The sequence below is a fragment of the Sminthopsis crassicaudata genome, chromosome 2 (genome assembly GCF_048593235.1).
Source record: "Sminthopsis crassicaudata isolate SCR6 chromosome 2, ASM4859323v1, whole genome shotgun sequence".
In the NCBI taxonomy this organism is placed as follows: Eukaryota; Metazoa; Chordata; class Mammalia; order Dasyuromorphia; family Dasyuridae; genus Sminthopsis; species Sminthopsis crassicaudata.
The window spans coordinates 413,057,414-413,078,839 of record NC_133618.1 but is presented as its reverse complement, the minus strand read 5'-3'; positions in this window follow the sequence as shown (position 1 = coordinate 413,078,839).

Here is a 21,426-nt window from a genome sequence, read left to right as displayed (position 1 = left end):
TGGAAGTGCCTCAGAGGTGATTAGCACTACTGTGCTTCGAGGGCATAAAATAGTGAAGACAGCAAGAAGCTCAGCCTATGTGTCTGGGTGGGGAGTGGATGTCTGCAGCAGGTGATGTGAGAAGCCCCTGCGCTCAAACTGGAAGTGTCTGCCAGAAACTGCGGTCCCTAGTTCAAAGGTTCCGCTTCTCTGAGACTTCCTGGAGCTGAGTTCCACTCCCTCCAGCTAAGCTAGGCAGTGTGTGTTGCCTTGGGCCGTATCCACCCACTTGTCAGTCTCTTAACTATTCTCAGGAGGTAGCTGAGGCCACACCCCCTGGTGCCGAGATCTGTGCCTGAGTCACCCCCAGGGTCCAGGGAAAATCTAATCTGAGTTTTAAAATATTTTGGCTTTCTCTTCTGAACTGCTAAATAATTAGCAGAGAAGAGCTAACAGCCTGTGCCAGATTCCTTTACCTCAGTGGCTTCTCTGATCCCAGAGCCCTTCCCAGCGCAATGGGCGCAGTGTGCCCCTACCCCACCGTCTGTGCTGGTCTTTCTTATTCCTCCCCTGAGAACTGACCTTTCCTGTTGAAACTCCAGATTCTCTTCAGCTGGTAAGTCGTGCTTCCAGTCCTTGTGGTATCTATCAGTCCTGAGCTAATTTTGAGACTTAATTTATCTAATTGGTTGTGAGGGAGTGAGGACGTTCACTGAGTCGTGTGTTTCTTCTCCGCCATCTTCTTGCTTTCTTCAAAAGAAATAAAAAGATGAAAGATGCATTGAGAAAGCAATTGGTAAGACTGAAGATTTTTGATGGAAAAGTTTCCTTCTCTATCCAAGGTACACTACCCCCACTCCTTGTTGCAAAGATGAGTGAAAATATATTCAGCATAGTGAAGATGTTTTGCTTTAAGCAAATAGGAGAAAACAGGAAATGTATTGGATCAAAATAAGGAATATAAATAGAAAGGAAACAGTGTGAATGAAGGATCTGAGAGTTTGGGGAACTTTAGGGAAACAGAAAAGCAGTTAGCTGTTACTTTATAAATTCTGGCAGCAAATAGCTTATCAGGGATTCAACCCTTTCCTGGTTCACAAAAGGAAAGAAAAGGGTTGGAAGATATTGGAGCAATAAAAAGCAAAACAAAACAAAACAAAACAAAACAAACAAATAAACAAACAAACAAACAAACAAAACCATTCAAACCTAAGGGATATTGGTAATTACCTGATGAGAGGATAATTTTTTTTATTTTGTTTTTTATTAATTTTATAATTCTATTTTGCAATTATAATTTTCTTTGACAGTACATATGCATAGGTATTTTTTTTTACAACATTATTCCTTGTACTCCCTTCTGTTCCGAGTTTTTCCCCTCCTTCCCTTCATCCCCTCCCCTAGATGGCAGGCATTCCCATACATATTAAATATCTTATAGTATATGCTAGGTACAATATATATGTGCAGAACTGAATTTTGTTGTTGTTGCAAAGAAAGGATTGTATTTGCAAGGTAAAAATAATCTGGGAAGAGAAACAAAACAAAACAAAACAAAACAAAACAAAAAACAAAAAACAAAAAACAAAAAAACAATGCTCACAATTTACACTCATTTCCCAGTGTTCCTTTTCTGGATGTAGCTGATTCTGTCCATCATTGATCAATTGAAATTGGATTAGCTCTTCTCTATGTTGAAGATATCCACTTCCATCAGAATACATCCTCATACAGTATCATTGTTGAAGTGCATAATGATCTTCTGGTTCTGCTCGTTTCACTTAGCATCAGTTGATGTAAGTCTCTCCAAGCCTCTCTGTATTTCTCCTGTTGGTCATTTCTTACAGAACAATAATATTCCATAACATTCATATACCATAATTTACCCAACCATTCTCCAATTGATGGACATCCATTGATCTTCCAGCTTCTAGTCACTATGAAAAGGGCTGCCACAAACATTTTGGCACATACAGGTCCCTTTCCCTTCTTTAGTAGTTCCTTGGGATATAAGCCCAGTAGTAGTATGGCTGGGTCAAAGGGTATGCACATTTTGATAACTTTTTGGGCATAATTCCAGATTGCTCTTCAGAATGGTTGGATTCTTTCACAACTCCACCAACAATGCATCAGTGTCCCAGTTTTCCCACAGCCCTTCCAACATTCGTTATTTGTTCCTGTAATCTTAGCCAATCTGACAGGTGTGTAATGATATCTCAGAGTTGTCTTAATTTGCATTTCTCTGATCAATAGTGATTTGGAACACTCTTTCATATGAGTGGAAATAGTTTTAATTTCATCATCTGAGAATTGTCTGTTCATATCCTTTGACCATTTATCAATTGGAGAATGGCTTGATTTCTTATAAATTAAAGTCGATTCTCTGTATATTTTGGAGATGAGGCCTTTATCAGAACCTTTAACTGTAAAAATGTTTTCCCAATTTGTTACTTCCCTTCTAATCTTGTTTGCATTAGTTTTGTTTGTGCAGAATCTTTTTAATTTGGTGTAGATAAAATTTTCTATTTTGTGATCAATATTGGTCTCTAGTTCTCCCTTGGACACAAACTCTTTCCTGAGAGGAGAATTTTAAATTAAGATCATGACTAGAGAGATGTTGACTGTATTGTATTAGGGATGTCCATTGGGGCACCCAAGCAGCATGTGTTGTCTTTTTAAGAAAATTTGGAAAGGTGGAGTTAAGATGACTGAGGAAAACCATGAGGTCCCCGACTTCTCCCCAAACCACTAGAAATTCCCTTAAATTATGACTCTAAACAAATTTTACAACATCAGAACATCCAAGAAACTGAGTAGAACATTTTTGAGCTGAAGGTAACTTAGAAGTTCAGCAGAAAAGGTTTGTGGTATCAGAGTGGGAGATTAGCCTGCAATCCTGGTGCAGTGTCAGTGCAGCCATGTTTCCAGTCCCATCTTGGTGCCAGCAAAGCAAGAAAATTTGGCTCATAAGGATTTGTATAATTGAAACACAACACATATCTAAAAGATGCATAATACATCTAAAGATAAATAAAAAGATATTAAGGAGGTATTCATCTGGAGGGAGGGAGTCTGGCTCCAGAATATTCAAATTAGCTTTTACTAAAATGACACCAGTAAGAAAACAGATATTGACCAGTGATAGAACAAGGATGGACTTCAGTAGAGCAAGAGGACAAACTAGGCCCAGAAGGATTAGAGACTGAAGATGAGATGATTGAGGAAAAGTAATAAGAATGGTGTGAGAGTTCTTCAAAGGTTAATAAATAAGAAGAAGGATTTTATAGTATAAACTGAGTGAAGACACTTCATAAGAATGTGGCCTACACCTATATACTAATTATAACTTGTTATTTGTGTTCTAGCCAAAAGCTGCAGGTATTCACTTAAACATGCATTTCCCTCCTGTAACCCTTGACCTTTTTGACATGATTAGTATTAAGTTCCGAATATGGTAAAAAAGTGTGTCATTGGCTAGTATTCTTCATCTCTGGGTAAATTTTTAGTTTCTGAGTAAGATTCTGCAGTCAATGGGAGAAAAGTCAGAAAGAGATGGGCTTCTCTTTTAGTGTCTATGTAATCTTGTGTTTGCAGATTGTGCTTTGCACTCTTCTACTGATGAAACCTTGTCTGTTACGAGTCACTATTACAAGATTGTAATAAATACTTTTGGCTTTTCACTTAGAATCTCTGATTTTAATTTGGGTAAGGGTAGATGTTCCACAGACTATGATGCCATGTGGCAAACAAATCAAATCATTCCCCACCTCCTCTCAGACACCACTAATGACAGTTAAGTATCCTATGCTCAAAAAATGGGTTACTTCATTATAACTAAGCTTGTGAACATATGCAATCATTAGGAATATGTGGGATTACTTAGATATAGGATTTCCAGGATGGAATTTAGTTCATCAATGTAACCACTCCTTCCAATAATTCTGGTGAAAAAAAAAATCAATGATTTTTAATTAATTGTTATTTTCATCTCCATTTTTTCATGATTCTTATACAGTGGATATAATCAATGATGGAGAAATTTTTCTTTATAACTTTTAGTATCTAAGAGGATTTAGAGTAATGGGAATGATAAAGAAGTAATGACAGTGGTTCTAGCATATATGAATGAATGAAAAGTTTTTGCATGACTTAAAGATAATATACTATAATAGCCTGTCCACTTATTATTAAGGATAATACTGTGTTATCTCCTGACAAATTGTTTTCCTTCCAGCATGACACTTATATTCATCAACCAAGTAAGTAAAGGATGGGCCTGCCTTCATCACCACCACTGAAATAACATTTGAATCAGTTGCCAACATTCATAGGTAAATCCAAGATTATTAGGAATAGCAGCTTCTGCCTTCTCAGACAATTGGCCTTATTTGCAGCCAAATCCCTATAACAATCATCCAGGAAAGCAACTCCTTTGGAGAATGGGTCTTCTGGGAACAATAACTGTAAGTCAATTATCACCATTAGGGCAGGAAATTCAACCTAGCTGAAATTGCAAGGCACTCTGAAGGAGAGTTACATGTAAGCATGTTTCAGGAAACTCAAATCAAAGCTATCACCTTAACTACAGCCTTTCATTAGATCCTTGTGAAGGTAAACATAGAATCAGTCTTTATTTAGATATGATCTGGCAACTATTTCTGTAGATACTGTCTTCTGAGGAGTTGCAGTTCTTAATATCCTAGTAAACCCATGACATTTCCAAATAGTTCAATATCGAAAATGTATTTTTTTTGCATTAACAATGATGTATTACTATGTGCTTTACCACTGCACTTTAAGGCTTCAGGAACATTTTATTCCAACTTTAAATTAAGTCCTCCTGTAAATATCAACTTCTTCATTAGAATGTGAACTCTTTGAGAGCAGAAAACGTTTTTTTCCTTCTATATTTGTATCTACAGGGCTTGCTAAAGTGTATTTTGCCCAATAAACAATTAATAAATACATTTTCATTCATTATTTTGTTTTTTATTTTATTGTTTTAGTCCTGCTTCAGTATTCTTTTCAATTATTTGGATAAGAAGAAGAATTAGGAAACTAATAACATTTCATTATTGCTTTTATTGTTTGCTTTTTTTTTCTCAATTTAACCATCAAAAAGGAACATTTCCATACAAATTTGTAGAACATACACACACACACACATACACACACACATACACACACACACATACACACACAATTGGATTTCATAAGGAACTATGAATTTCCCACATCACCTGCTCCATTTTAAAAGTATGCAAATAAATCCTACTTATTACCTCCACAAATTTCCCTGCATGTCTATGCATCTTGTGAAGTTCTTTCTCTTCTCTTTCTGTGCAAGGAAGCTTTTTCAACAACTTAAATCAAGACAGATATATATATATATATATATATACATATATATATATATGTAAATATCTAAATATCTAAATAGATCTATATATAGATACATCTATTTAGATACCTATATATTTACATATCTATCTAACTATCTATCTAGAGAGAGACAGAGAGAGAGAGAGAGAGAGAGAGAGAGAGAGAGAGAGAGAGAGAGAGAGAGAGAGAGAGGAGAGAGAGAAAGAGAGAGAAAACTTCAAAAAAACAATGAAAAAAGGAACCTTTTAAAAGGTAAAAGAGGATCTGGACCATTTTCAGGAAGCAAAGGGGAAGAAGAATGTCATACAGAGGGGAAAAAAAAGAAAGAAGGATTGTTTGGAGCTATGATAGACATGACATTCTTGCTAAAAGAGAAAACTGGATTTTTTTGAGAATAAAACAACAGGTTTTACTCCAAATAATGCTGCAAGAAGAAAGTTATAATACAATTAGTTAAAGGATGAAAAAATAGATAACAATGTTTGGCAACACTCCTCCACCCTAAATGATACTGAACCAGTGAGACAAAGAAGATGTGACTTTTTGGAATGTCTATTCAAGACATGATAGAACATCTCCCAACTTCTTTTAAATTTTATAACTATTACTTAATTCTGGAACAAATAATATTTTCACAAACCTATTATGTACTTAGCAAGAATTGGAAAGTTTTGTGATACAGTTAGAATTTTCATCATTGATACCAACAAAAGCAACAACTTTGGTAGACAGAGGCAGAATTAGAAAGTAAAAATTTGCTTGAGAAAAAATTTCTGTGCACATATATAACCTATATCAGATTTCTTACTATTTGGGGAGGAAGAAGAAGAAGAGAGGGAGCAAATTTGGGACTCAAAATTTTATTTGAAAAAATAAATGTAAAAAAAAAAATTTGTCTTTACATGTAATTGAAAAGAAAAACACTAAAAGATTATATCTGAAAACTAAATTGTTAGGTCCATTCCAAAATGTGGATATAACATATATATTAACAAAATAACATATATAATTGATTCACACTAACTCATGCTTTATGTCTTTTGGAAATTGTCATGTGTGTGTGTGTGTGTGTTTGTGTGTGTGTGTGTGTGTGTGTGTGTGTGTGTGTGTGTGTGTGTGTTTAGACATCTGAACTAAGGATTTCATTGTTTATAAATTTTCATGGTTTCATCTCCTGTGAGATGAAACTCCATTCTATTGCTAATTTTTTATTGTAACTATTCTCTATGCAACTTCCCATGGTAGATAATACTTTTAAGTATATATTCACTCCCCTGTCATTTTTAGTGTATTTTTTCATTACTTTTTTTCATTATATTTGCAATGTTCCTGGCTGATGAAATCTTACCATCTTTTCTTATGTATACTTCATATGTGGCCTAAAGATTACCATTGTTATATTTTAACCAATAGTATAGACATTTATAATAATAAATTATTATACAATAATTTGTAGAATATAATATATATTCATTATAAGATATAGAAATTTATAATAGTATAGAAATTTATATTTTAACCAATAGTATAGAAATGAGAAACTCAGAGATACTTGGGAAGATTGTTTCTCAGCTTTGTGTTTTCTTTGTAACTTGGTTACATTGGTTTCATTTGTACAAAACCAATTAAATTTAATATAATAAAAATTATCTACTTTTCATTTCATAATGCTACCTCTTATTTGGTTATGATTCTTCTCCTTTCCATATATCTGACAGGTAGACTACACTTTGATCTTTTAACTTGATTAAAGTAAATATATTCTAGGGTTCTCTAAGTATACAATCATATCATTGGCAAATAGTTATAGTTTTATGTTCTTGTTGCCTATTCTAATTTCTTTTATTGCATTTTCTTTTCTTGTTGCAAAAGATAACATTTCCAATACTATATCTCTGGATCCAAATGGCATTTTTGGGGGCAGCTAAGTGGCACATTGGATAGAACCCCAGTCCTAAAATCAGGAGGATCTGAGTTCAAATCTGGCCTCATACACTTAAAACTGCCTAGCTGTTTGACCCTGGACAAGACACTTAATCTTACTTGCCTCAGGGAAAGAAAAAAGCAGATGACATTTTCTATTCAGAGTTTATTAAGGCTCCTTTAGATCATTGAAACACTGATAAGGATTAAGTCTTTCATAGTTGATCATCACAAATCTTGCCATTATTATGTATACTGTTTTCCTGATTCTACTTCTTTATCTCAGCATCAGTCTATGTAAATCTTTCTAGATCTTTCTAAAATTAGCTTATTCATCACTTTCTATAGAACAATAATATTACATTATCTTCATGTACCACAGCTTCTTCAGCCATATCTCAATTGATGGGCATCTACTCAATTTTTTTCCACTCTTCTCCACCACAAAAAGAGCTGCTACAACATTTTTTGGCATATGTGGGTCCTTTCCCCTCTGTGATTTCCTTGTGATACAAATCTAGTAGGAGCAGTGCTGTATCAAAGGATATGTACAGTTGGTAGTCCTTTGGGCAAAGTTCCACATTATTCTCCAGAATAGTTGGATCTTTCATTAACCCTACCAACCATACATTAGTATCTCAATTTTCCCACATTCCCTCAAACATTTATCATTTTCTTTTCCAGTTATGTTACCCAATATGAGAGGTGTGAGGTGATACTTCACAGTTGATTTAATTTGCATTTCTTTAATCAATAGTGACTAAGAACATTTTTTCATATGACTTTATATGGCTTTACTTTAATCATCATAAAATTGTCAGTTCATATTCTTTGACCAATTGGGGAATGACTTGTATTCTTACAAATTTGACAAAATTCTTTACATATTTTAGAAATGAGGTCTTTATGAGAAACCCAGATTATAAAAAAACTTTCCTCAGCTTTACACTTCCCTTTCAATCTTGTTTTTATTGATTTTGTTTGTGTAAAAATTTTTAATGTAATATAACCAAAAGTGTCCATTTTGCATTTCATAATGTTTCTAGTTCTTTGGTCAAAGATCTGATAGGTAAACTATCTCTTGCTCTCCTAATTTATTTATGGTCTCATTCTTTATGCCCAAATCATGCACCCATTTTGACCTTATTTTGCTATGGAATATGAGATGTAGAACTGTGCTGAGTTTCTAATATATTATTTTCCAATTTTTCCAGCAATTTTTGTGAAATTCACTTCTTATTCCAGAAGCTAGAGTTTTAATGTTTAAAAAATACTAGATTACTATATATAGTCATTGATTATTGTGTCATGTGTATCTAAGCTAATCCCCAATCCATCACTCTTTTTACTGAACAAGTAGAACAATATAGGCAGATTGATTAATTTTATTATATTAGCTCAGTGTACTCATGAGCAATTGATATTTTTATAATTGTTTAGATCTAACTTTGTGTGAGGTGTTTTGTTATTATGTTCATATAGTTCCTGGATTTGTTTTAGCAGGAAGACACCCAAATGTTTTATTTTGTCTACAGATATTTGAAATTGAACAAGCCATTAATGAACTTCCTAAGGAAAAATCCCTAGGTCAGGAGGATTTGTAAATTAATTGTACCAAACATTTAAGGAAAAATTAATTCCAATACTGCATAAACAATTTGGGAAAATAGGTAAAGAAAGAATCCTGTCAAATTCCTTCTTTGACATATGTATTACTGATAGCTAAAACAAGAAGAGCCAGAACAAAGAAAATTACAGACCAATTCCCTAATGAATTTTGATGCAAAAATTTTTCAATAACATATTAGCAAAGAGAGTCGAGCAATTATCATCAGGACAATACACTATGACTAAGTAAGATTTATAACAGGATTGGTTTAATATAAGGAAAATTAACATAATATCAATAAAATTATATCATAATATCAATAATAATCAATGTATTAATAATATAAACCAATATCATATTATATGGGTTTTAGTCTATTTTCCATGGCCCTTTATTGAACATATTTTATTGTGTCATGGTCTGAAAAGGATTTCTGTCTTTTTGAATATTATTATGAGGTTTTTATGCCCTAATACATGGTCACTTTTTGTATAGGTGCCATGTACTCCTGAGAAAAAGGAATACTATATTCTTTTCTGTCCCTGTTCAATTTTCTCTAGAGCACTATCTTATCTATTAATCTCCCTATATTTTTTTTTGTTTATTTTGTTGTTAGATTTATCAGTTCTGAGAGGGAGAGGTTGATTTCTACCATTAATATACTTTTGCTGAGTCTTTATTCTTGTAACTTGTTTAGTATCTTTTCTAAAAAAATTGAATGTACAACCACTTGGTACATTTAACCTTGAAACTATTTCATTGTTTATGGCATGGCACTCTTTAACAAGATGCAGTTTCCTTCCTTATCTCTTTTAATTAGATGTATTTTTGTTTTTCCTTTATCTGAGAATAGATTTTTTGTTTTTGATGTTGGCTTTTACTGAAGCATAATAAATGTTTCTCCAGGCTTTTACTCTCTCTCTCTCTCTCTCTCTCTCTCTCTCTCTCTCTCTCTCTCTCTCTCTCTCTCTCTCTCACTCACTCTCTCTCTCTCTCTCTCTCTCTCTCTGTATATATATATATATATATATATATATATATATATATATATATATATATATATATATATATTAGGATTTTTTTAATCCACTCTGCTATTCGCTTCTGCTTTATGAGAGAGTTTATTCCATTCACACTCATAATTATAATTATAAGCTCTGTATTTCCCTTCATTGTATTTCCTTCCCTGTATATATGTTTGTTCTCTTTCCATTCTTTCCATAATTAGAAGTGTTTTCTTTCTAGACCATCACACCCTCTAAATTGCCCTCCTTTCTTTCACTCCTCTTCCCTTTTCTTATAACTTCCTCCTAGTGTTTCTGCCCTTCCTTCTGTCTAACCCTTTTTTTTCTTTCCTCTTTCTCTTCCTAGTTCCTTAAAAGATAAGATAAATTTCTGTGCTCAACTGAGTGAACATGTTATTCCCTCTTTAAACCAAAATTAATGAAATTAAACTCCAGACAATGATCACCCCCTCCCTGCTTTCTATATTGTAAGAGGTCTTTGGTGCTTCTTCATGTGATATAATTTTCCTCATTATACTTCTTCTTTCCTCTTCTCCTGGTGCAATCCTTTTTTTTTCTCCTTAAGGTCTTTTTCATTGATATCACAGCAGTGTCCATTCATATGTATACCCTTCTGTCTAGGTAAGCCCCCTCTAACTGCCCCAATAACAGACACAATTCACAAATTACAGATATCATTTCTCATCCAGAGATGCAAACAATTTAACATTTAAATAATATAAGTGTTTTTTTTGTTGTTGTTGTTTATCTTGCTTTGCTTTTCTTGAGTGTAGTTTTGAAGATCAAATTTTCTTTTTAGTTCTGTTTTTTTTTTTTTCAATAAAAATGATCAAAAATGTCTTACTTCATTGAAGATCCATCATCTTCTCTGAAAGATGATTCTCAGTCCCCTTGGGCACTAATTCTTGGTTGTAACACCAGGTTCTTTGCTTTTGTAATATAATATTCCAGGCCCTCTGATCCTTTATTGTAGAAGCTGCCAGATTGCATGTAATCATGACTGCTGCTCATTAATACTTGAATTGTGTTTTGTCTGGCATCTTATAATATTTTTCCTTGAAATTATAGTTTGGAGTTTTGCAACAAAATTCCTTGCAGCATTCCTGTGGGATCTCTTTTCAATCACTCTTTTAACTTGCTGGGTTCTTTCAATGACTATTACCCCCTCTATTTCAAGGCAGTTTTCCTTCATTATCTCTTGAAGAATGCTATCTAGTTACATTTTTTTGGTCTTAGCCTTCAGGAAGAACAATTTTTTTTAATTGTCTCTCTTGAATCTATTTTCCAGGTCAGCTGTTTTTCCAGTAAGGTATTTTACATTTTCTTCCATTTGTTCATTTTTTTTTTGTTTGTTTGGATGATTCTTAATTTCTAACAGAGTTATTAGCTTCCGTTTGCTCTAATTTTTACAGTGTGATTTTATTCAGTTAGTGTTTGTATCACTTTTTTCATCAGATTAATTCTACTGTTCAAGATGGCGTTTTATTCATAGGATTTTTTTTTTTTTGCTTATTGTGTTTCTTAAGAAATTGTTTTCTTCAGTCGATTTTTTCCTTCTTTTTCTAAGCTGTTGATTCTCTTTGCATACCTTTTGTTTCTTTTCTCATTTTTTTCTACTTCTCTTATTTCCTTTATAAAATATTTTATGAGCACTTCTAAGTAGGCTCTTTGGGTTTGAGAACAATTCATATCACTCTTTGATATTTCCTCTTTGGACATTTTTCCCTCATCTGAGCTGGCCTTTTGGTTTTCCCTGTCACCATATTAGCTTTCTGTGGTTAAGGTTCTTTTCTGTTTCTTGCTCATTTTCTTTCCTTCTCTTCCCCTCCCCCTTTCATGCCTTTTTATTGTTGAGTTCTGCTCCTGACGTAAGGAGGGTGCTACTTCAAGTTTCCTATAAAGCTCTGAGCTTTGGCTTTGACCATAGAAGTACCTTTTATTTGCTGTCTTACTCACAGCAGGGATACTCCTACCTTCTCTCTCCAGGTCATAACATGCTTTCACTAGTTTGCAATTTGCCTTCTGAGCTGAAACTAGAAACTGCTCCACTGATCTGATCTACTATTTGAGCTAGAACTGACAGTCTTATCTGATGATCTTCTTTGATTAAAATCATTTCACTGGCTTTGACATAAACTGTCTCAGTTGGGCTAAATACTTCTTTCACTATAGTGATACTGACCTTCCTTGAAGTCTTTCTAATCTATTTTGAGCTGAAGAGTAGTTTCATTTCACCAGATTTTATTGAGAGGCTTGATTTCATGTGGTTTTGAGGGAAACTGGAAGAGCTCAAGTATCTCCCTGGCTTCACTCTGCCATTTTGATTCTACCTCCAGAACTCAATTTATTTTCCTAAAATAAAGACTTTTAAAAGTATTTTTCCAGTTCTGTTAATCTAGGCAATTAAATTTTTAAAAATCATCCATTTCCCTTAGATTGCCTTATCTATTGACATTCAATTAAGCAAAAATAGTTCTTAATTATTACTTATATTTACTCTTTTGTGGTTTTGAATTAACCCCTTTCATTTTTGATACTAATAGTTTGATTTTTTTCTCTTTCTTTTTAAAATCAAATTAATGAAAAGTTTATGCATCTTACTTATTTTTTTCATAAAACTGCTCCCAGATTTATTTATCAACTAAGTCATTTTTATTTTATTTAATTTTCTTTCTTTCTTTTTCCTTATTATTTTTTCTAATTAATTTCATATGTTATTTACAAAACTTCTAATTTTGTGCTCAACTGGGGATTTTTAATTTGGTTTTTTTTTACATATTTTAATTAATTTTATAATTATTTCTTACAATATTTTACAACGTTATCCCTTGCACTCACATCTATTCTGAATCTTCCCTCCTTCCCTCGATCCCCTCCCCTAGATGGCAGGAAGTCCCATACATGTTAAATATGTTATAGATATATCCTAGATACAATATGTGTGTGTAGAATCAAATTTCTTGTTGCACAGGAAGAATTGGATTCAGAAGTTAAAAATAATCTGGGAAGAAAAACAAAAATGCAAACAGTTTACACTCATTTCCTAGTGTTCCTGTTCTGGTTGAAGCTGATGCTGTCCATCATTGATCAGTTGGAACTGAATTAGATATTCTCTTTGAAGATATCCACTTCCATCAGAATACATCCTCATACAGTATCGTTACTGAAGTGTATAATGATCTGTTGGTTCTGCTCATTTCACTTACCATCAGTTCATGCAAATCTCTCCAAACCTCACTGTATTCATCCTGCTGGCCATTTCTTACAGAACAATAATATTCCATAACATTCATATACCACAATATATTCATCCATTCTCCAAATGATGGGCATCGATTCCTTTTCCAGTTTCTAGCTACTACAAAAAAGGTCTGCCACAAATATTTTGGCACATACAGATCTCTTTCCCATCTTTAGTATTTCTTTGGGATATAAGCCCAGCAGTAGCACTGCTGGATAAAAGGGTATGTATAGTTTGATAACTTTTTAGGCATAATTCCAGATTGCTCTCCAGAATGGCTAAATTCATTCAAAACTCCATCAACAATGAATGCATCATTGTCCCAGTTTTCCTGCATCCCCTCCAACATTCATCATTATTTTTTCCTGTCATCTTAGCCAATCTGATAGGTGTGTAGTGGTATCTCAGAGTTGTCTTAATTTGCATTTCTCTGATCAATAGTGATTTGGAACACTCTTTCATATGAGTGGAAATAATTTCATTTTCATCATCTGAAAATTGTCTGTTCATATCCTTTGACCATTTATCAATTGGAGAATGACTTGATTTCTTACAAATTAGAGTCAGTTCTCTATATATTTTGGAAATGAGGCCTTTATCAGAACCATTAACTGTAAAAATATTTTCCCAGTTTGTTACTTCCCTTCTAATCTTGTTTGCATTAGTTTTGTTTGTACAAAAGCTTTTTAATTTTATGTAATCAAAACTTTCTATTTTGTGATCATTAATGATCTCTAGTTCTCCTTTGGTGGCAAATTCCTTCCTGCTCCACAAGTCTGAGAGGTAAATTATTCTATGTTCCTCTAATTTATTTATGATCTCATTCTTTATGCCTAAATAATTTTGATTTTTTCATTTTTTTGGTTTTGCTTGACTGATTCTTGATGTCTCAGGGAATCATTCATTTCTATTTGTTCCATTCTGATTTTTAATGAGTTATTTTCTTCATTAGTTTTTTAAAATTGTTTTTGTATTTGTCCAATTAAGTTTTTAAATGAGTTATTTTGCTCTATGGAATTATTTTTTTTTCATTTCACTAATTTTTGTTGTTGTTGTTATTAGTGAATTATTTTCTTTTTCTAATTCACAAATTCTATTTTCCTGGGAGTTCTTTACCTTTTCCAATTCACAAATTCTGTTTCCCTGCACTTCCTGGGAGTTTTTTACCTTTCCAGTTCACCTTTCAGGAAGTTGTTGCTCTCTTGTATAACTTCTTTTTCCTTTCTCCATTTTTCTTCTAGCTCTCTTTTAAGATTTTTAATACTCTTTTCTAGGAAAGCCTTTTGTGTTGGGGACTAACAATTGTCTGGAGACTGTCTGCTATTAGTATCCTCAGGGTTGAAAACTTGCTCTCTTTCTGTATAGAAGCTATCAATCATCCTTTTAATTTTTTTAGTTATTTTTTAAAAAAACCTTTAGGATCTGCCTTCAGGACCAGGAGGTTACCAGCTTCCTCTGCAGAACAGGGAGCGGAGTATGGATGACCTGTCAACCAGCTACAAGTAGTGGCCAGGTATGGGAGTGCTCTGGGAAAGAGTTCCCCAATGGAAGTGACTCAGGTTTCACAGACCAACTGGGCAGTAGGAGGGGAGGGGGGCAGGGGGAGGAGTGCCCTGCTAAGAACCCTGCTGTGTGAATTAACGACTGCCTTGAGGCAAGAGTGTGAGCAGTGAAAGTGTCACTACCCCAATCTAAAACTGCTATAAAGCTATGGATATTAGCAGCTGACCAGCTGAATAGCCCGGCTCAGACCCGAAGTGTCTCTGCCATAGAAGCACAGTCTTGCTACTGAGGTTCTGTTGCCCCAGGCTGAACCCCACACTGTGAAGATTAGAGCCTTCCCCAGGCTGCACCATCCTGCTGTGTAGATTTGTAGCTGCCCTGGCAGTGTTTCAACATGTAGCTGCACAGTTGCTCTGGTCTATGCTGGGCCACTTCCAGTTTGGGGAGGAGGTACAGTTCTGTCGTTTTTAGAGTATTCTCTACCTCCAGCTCTAATCTCTGTGCTGGTCTGCTGCTTTACAATCAAGGCAAAGCAACCACCCTATGACAGGGTCATTTCCACTGCTTTTCTAGCCACAGAGGCTACCCCTGTCCCTGATCTGCTCAGGACTCCAGACTTTCCTATCTTTCTGTCTGCTGCTGGTTTTTTCCCCGTCCCTCAGAACAAGCCTGTTCTGGCAATCTTCCATTTTATCTTCAACTGGTAAGTCATTGCACCTTTAATCTTCATGAATTTCACCAGTTAAGCACTATTTTTGAGGCTAAATTAAAAAATTGGTATTGAGGGCAAGAGAGGAGCTTAAAGAGCATGTGCCTTCTCCACCATCTTGGCTCTGCCTGTCAGAAGTCTTGGTTTTTTACAAGTTATTTTTAGTCACATGTCTAATTCATTGATCTATTCTTTTACAACTTTGATGATTTAAGAAATGAATATTTTTTGATTGCACATCATAAAAGATGATACATCATTATTAATACTGGCTTTAATGATATTATTGATTGTTTCTATGATTTGGTCTTTGACTTAATTTTTCTTATTCAATTGATTATTTGATTTCCAATTAATTTTAATCTACCTTTCTACTTCCCTTCTGTTAAATTTAATTTTTTTGCATAAAGATCTGAAAAATATGCATTTAATATTTCTGCCTTTCTCCCACAATTTGATTTTGAGGCATTTAAACTTTATTGCATGGTTTATTTTTGTGTAGTTTTTATATACTGATTAGAAAAGAGGTATATTCCTTTTTCTTCTCCTTCAATTTTCTCCAAAGGTATTTCATATGCAATTTTTCTCATATTCTATTTGTTTTCAAGTTTCTTTCTTTATTTTGATTCAATTTTGAATTCTAATAGTGGACAATTGAGGTCTCATAGTATAGTTTTGTTGTCTATCTCTTCTTATGATTTACTTAACTTTGTCTTTAAGAATATGATGATAAATTCTGATGGATATGGCTCTCTTCAACAATGAAATGAACCAAATCAATTCCATTTGTTCAATAATGAAGAGAACCCGCTATACTCAGTGAAAGAAATATGGGAAATTAGTATAAACCACAACATAGCATTTCCACTCCTTCTGTTTTTGTCCACTTGCACCTTTGATTTTCTTCTCAGGTTATTTTACCTTATTTCTAAATCCAATGTTTCTTGTGCAGCAAAATAACTGTATGGATATGTATACATATATTGTGTTTAACATACACTTTAACATATTTAACATGTATTGGTCTACCTGCCAGAGGGAGAGAGTGGGGGAAGGAGGGGAAAAGTTGGAACAGAAGGTTTTGTTGTTTTTTTTTTTTTAATTAATAATTTTTTATTATATATATATTTTTTATAATATCATCCCTTGTATTCATTTTTCCAAATTATCCCCCCCCTCTATTCCCTCCCCCCGATGACAGGCAATCCTACACATTTTACATGTGTTACAATATAGTCTAGATACAATACATGTGTGTGAATATCATTTTCTTGTTGCACAATAAACTTTAGATTCCGAAGGTGCATGTAACCTGGGCAGACAGATATTAGTGCTAAAAATTTACATTCACTTCCCAGTGTTTCTTCTCTGGGTGTAGCTACCTCTGTCCATCATTGATCAACTGGAAGTGAGTTGGTTTTTCTTTATGTTGAAGATTTCCACTTCCATCAGAATACATCCTCATACAGTATTGTTGTTGAAGTATACAGTGATCTTCTGGTTCTGCTCATTTCACTCAGCATCAGTTGATTTAAGTCTCTCCAGGCCTCTCTGTATTCCTCCTGCTGGTCATTTCTTACAGAGCAATAATATTCCATAACCTTCATATACCATAATTTACCCAACCATTCTCCAACTGATGGACATCCATTCATCTTCCAGTTTCTAGCTACAACAAAAAGAGCTGCCACAAACATTTTGGCACATATATGTCTCTTTCCACTCTTTAGTATTTCTTTGGGATATAAGCCCAGTAGTAGCGCTGCTGGGTCAAAGAGTATGCATAGTTTGATAACTTTTGGGGCATAATTCCAGATTGCTCTCCAGAATGGCTGGATTCTTTCGCAACTCCACCAGCAATGTATTAGTGTCCCAGTTTCCCCACATCCCCTCCAACATTCATCATTATTTGTTCCTGTCATCTTAGCCAATCTGACAGGTGTGTAGTGGTATCTCAGAGTTGTCTTAATTTGCATTTCTCTGATCAATAGTGATTTGGAACACTCTTTCATGTGAGTGGATATAGTTTCAATTTCTTCCTCTGAGAATTGTCTGGAACAGAAGGTTTTGTAAGGGACGATGCTGAAAACTTACCCATGCATATATCTTGTAAATAAAAAGGTATTAAAAAAAAGAAAAATAAATAATTTGGATGATGAAGTGTACAGCTTTGATTTTGCACAAACAAAACAAACAGTAACAAGATTAAAAGGGAAGTGCAAAGCTAGGAAAAAAGTATTTACAGCCAGTAATTCTGATGAAGGTCTCATTTCTAAGGTATGGAAGATACTATGTCAAACTTATAAGAATAAATCTTATTTCCCAATTGATAAATGGTCAAAGGATATGAACAAGTAATTTTCAGATGATGATATTAAAACCACCTATGATTATATGAAAATTCCATAAAAAGAACCAGGGAAACTGAATGTTAATCAATGCATTACTATGCTCACTTCCTTTTTTCTTTCTTTCTTTTTTTTTTTTTCTCTCTCCCATGGCTTTTTGATCTGATTTTGATCTAATTTTTCTCTCCCAACATGATTCATAAAGCAATGTGTATTGCATATGCACCAGGTGCATAAATATTTAATATTGATATTACTTCATTGTCTATGGTACCTTTTAGCAAGATGGAGTTTCATTCCATAGAACAGGATTTCTATCCTTTTTTTTTAAATTCTTACTATGATTAAAGCATTATATAATCTCTTCCAACCCCTTACCTTTATTCTGTGTTTGTGTTTCTGTTTTAAGTTTGTTTCTTGTTGATGTAATTATTTGGAAGAATTGTTGAAGTTTAGCTGGAGAAAAGATTTAAGAGGGATGTGTTAATTGTCCAAGTATTTGAAAGACTGTGTCACAGAATTAAGCTTGTTCTAACTGGCCCTGAAAACATAGGACTTTGTACACAGGAAAGAAGAAAGTTTCAGAGAGAAAGACTTAAGATTAGCATAATGATATTTCCCCTCACCCCCAATCAGAGTTATTTATAAGTGATATGTACTTGGAGTAGAAGGAAGTTGATAATATCACACACAGTATTTTAGCCAAGTTAGATGATTGTTTTGGGAAATATTGCAGAAGAGTTTCTTCAAGTTGGGGTTGAATTGCATGGACTCTGAGGCCCCTTGCAATTTGAAATTCTGTGATTCTGTGATATTATTTTTTAGTATTTCAGGGCCTTGTTATTACATAAACATCAGAGAAGATGATTTTTCTCTATTCATAGAAAAACATCAAATTTCTGCAATGATTTTTAGAATTGCCAGTAGATCTGGATGGGGGAAACAATTTTTATTGAATTGTATTGAATTTATAATCATGATGCCAGTTCAATCATTTGTTATAGCAACTAAATTAGAATAGGTGTAGGTTTTCTATTTTTTTTGGGGGGGGCAGTTGTCTATATGCAAAGGAAATCCAGAACATATTTGGATCTCATATTTTTTTTCACAGGGCTACTAGAAAATGTAGTACCTTTCCAGGAAAAGTCATAGCATACTGCTAAAATTAAATTGCAAGAGCAAAGTACAAATGGGATAATCAGCATGTATTTGTAACTAAGATGCCAAGGTAGACCTTCAAGTTCCTTAGTAATTGGTATGGAAGATTCCAATAGAGTGGGATTCTGTTTCTATCCAAAGAGAAAATTAAACTCCTATATCTAAGTGATAGTTTTGAAAGATGTAAATGAAAGAATAATGATACAAATTCAAGAACATTGAATTATTTTTCAAAATACAATTAAATGTTCTTCCAATTTGTATCATTATTGATACAATATAAAATCCAATCCAATCCAATCCATTCCAATCCAATGCAAAAGAAACAGAACACAGGAAATACAAATCCTATTGTTTCAACCCACATTGAGAAATTTGTAATGAGAACATAGAAATAAAACATCTGTTATTCTTCTAAACTTCAAGCAACCTCATAAAGCCCAATAATCACTCTTTTAACAAAAACTCAGAATAAACCTACTCTCTCTCCCATTAAAAGTCTAGTTATCCCTCATTATAACACGTCACCACCCAAACTTCTATACAGCTATCACTATTTCATATCCATCCACCCACTGGTGTTAGAAGAAATTTACATTAATAAATGATTCCAAGTTTGACCTAATATGAGGAAGTGGATGAGTTATTATATCACTTGCTCACAGTGTTCTTTATTCTTATGCCTAACTCCAAATAATTACTTTCAATTTTTCATCTAGCCATGAAATCTGCTTTTGTAAAGAAATGAAGAGGGCAATAGATACAAGTTTGATTTATTGACATAAGTGGTTCTATTTAGTTTCCATGATGTTGAGCTACACATTGAATAGCAGTACCAGAAATGTTTCTGAACTTGGAGTCTGATGAATTGTAGGTATATGACCATGGGGAAGTTACCTAACTTCTTCAAGATGAATTTATTATAAGAAAAATATCACCAAGAATCTTTACACATTTTCATAAGTTATTGTGAGTTTTAAATTATATGTAAAGGATGTAACTAATCTTAAAATGTTATGTAGATACTTCAACAATGATACTGTATGAGGATGTATTCTGATGGAAGTGGATATCTTCAACATAGAGAAGAGCTAATCCAATTCCAATTGATCAATGATGGACAGAATCAGCTACACCCAGAAAAGGGACACTGGGAAATGAGTGTAAACTGAGAGCATTGTTTTTTTTTTGTTTTGTTTTGTTTTGTTTTGTTTCTCTTCCCAGATTATTTTTACCTTGCGAATACAATCCTTACTTTGCAACAACAGCAACAAAATTTGGTTCTGCACATATATATTGTACCTAAGATATACTATAAGATATTTAATATATATGGGAATGGCTGCTGTCTAGGGGAGAGGAGGGAGGGGAAAAACTCGGAACAGAAGGGAGTACAAGGGATAATGTTGTAAAAACAAAACAAAACAAAACAAAACAAAAAACTACCTATACATATGTACTGTCAAAGAAAATGTTATAATTATATAAATTAATAAAAATAAATAAATAAATAAATAAATAAATAAATAAAATGTTATGTAGATGCAATTATTTCAGTGCTTAAGCTCCTTCTTTTGAAAGTATGTTCTGTGATACTTTTTAGCTTTGTGAATTTCTATCTGTATCAGTTTCCACATCTGAATAATAAAAGCAATCATAGTTCTTAAATTCACAGTCTGATGTAGGAAATTTGTATAGCATCTGTAAAATGCATTTCAAACCTTAAAGCATTAAATAATAGCTATAATATTTATTTCAAAATGTTTAAAATGACATCTTCCAAATAGTGCATAAGAGAAATGTTCTATTGCTCACATCTACTAGAGGATTGTGTCAATTTAAGTCTTGATTGTTTGGAAGTCTCAAAGGTTCAATTAAATTTCATATTAAATGAGATGTGAAACTTTTCTGTTTAATTTAATGTCACCCTATGTAAAATTACAGAGATGAAAAATTACATTGATTATATTATATGTAAAAATAAAATGCAGCATATAATAAAAAATTTAGAAATGATATTCAAAAGACATATTTCCATAGATTCTGTTTAATGTTTGAATATTAAGAATCAGCCAGTAACTGAGTCAGGAAGAACTAAATTCAAATCCAGTCTCAGATTTTACTAACCATGGGGCTGGAGCAAGTAATTTAACCTCACTTTGCCTTAATCTACTAGAGGAGTAAATGGAAAAGCATTTCATTAACTCTGTCAAAAAAGAGATGGGACCATGAAAAGTTAGATATCAAAGGATGACTGAACATAAAATTAACATGAAGGCTGATGCTACTGAATCTCTACTCAAACTGTTAATATTAAAGAACTTGGAAATTATTGATATTTGAGATACAACTTTTTGTCAATATTTTAAAAAAATAATAATATATACTTGGTGGGTAATTATTCTTTGTAATGAAATAAAAGACAAGATAAATGACTTGAAGAAACTTAAATCCTTGTTGGGATCATCTTGCTAATTCGTCAATTCTGAATGAAGAATTTATTAAAACACAATTCCTTATTCTAAACAGATATTTACAATAGAGTAAAG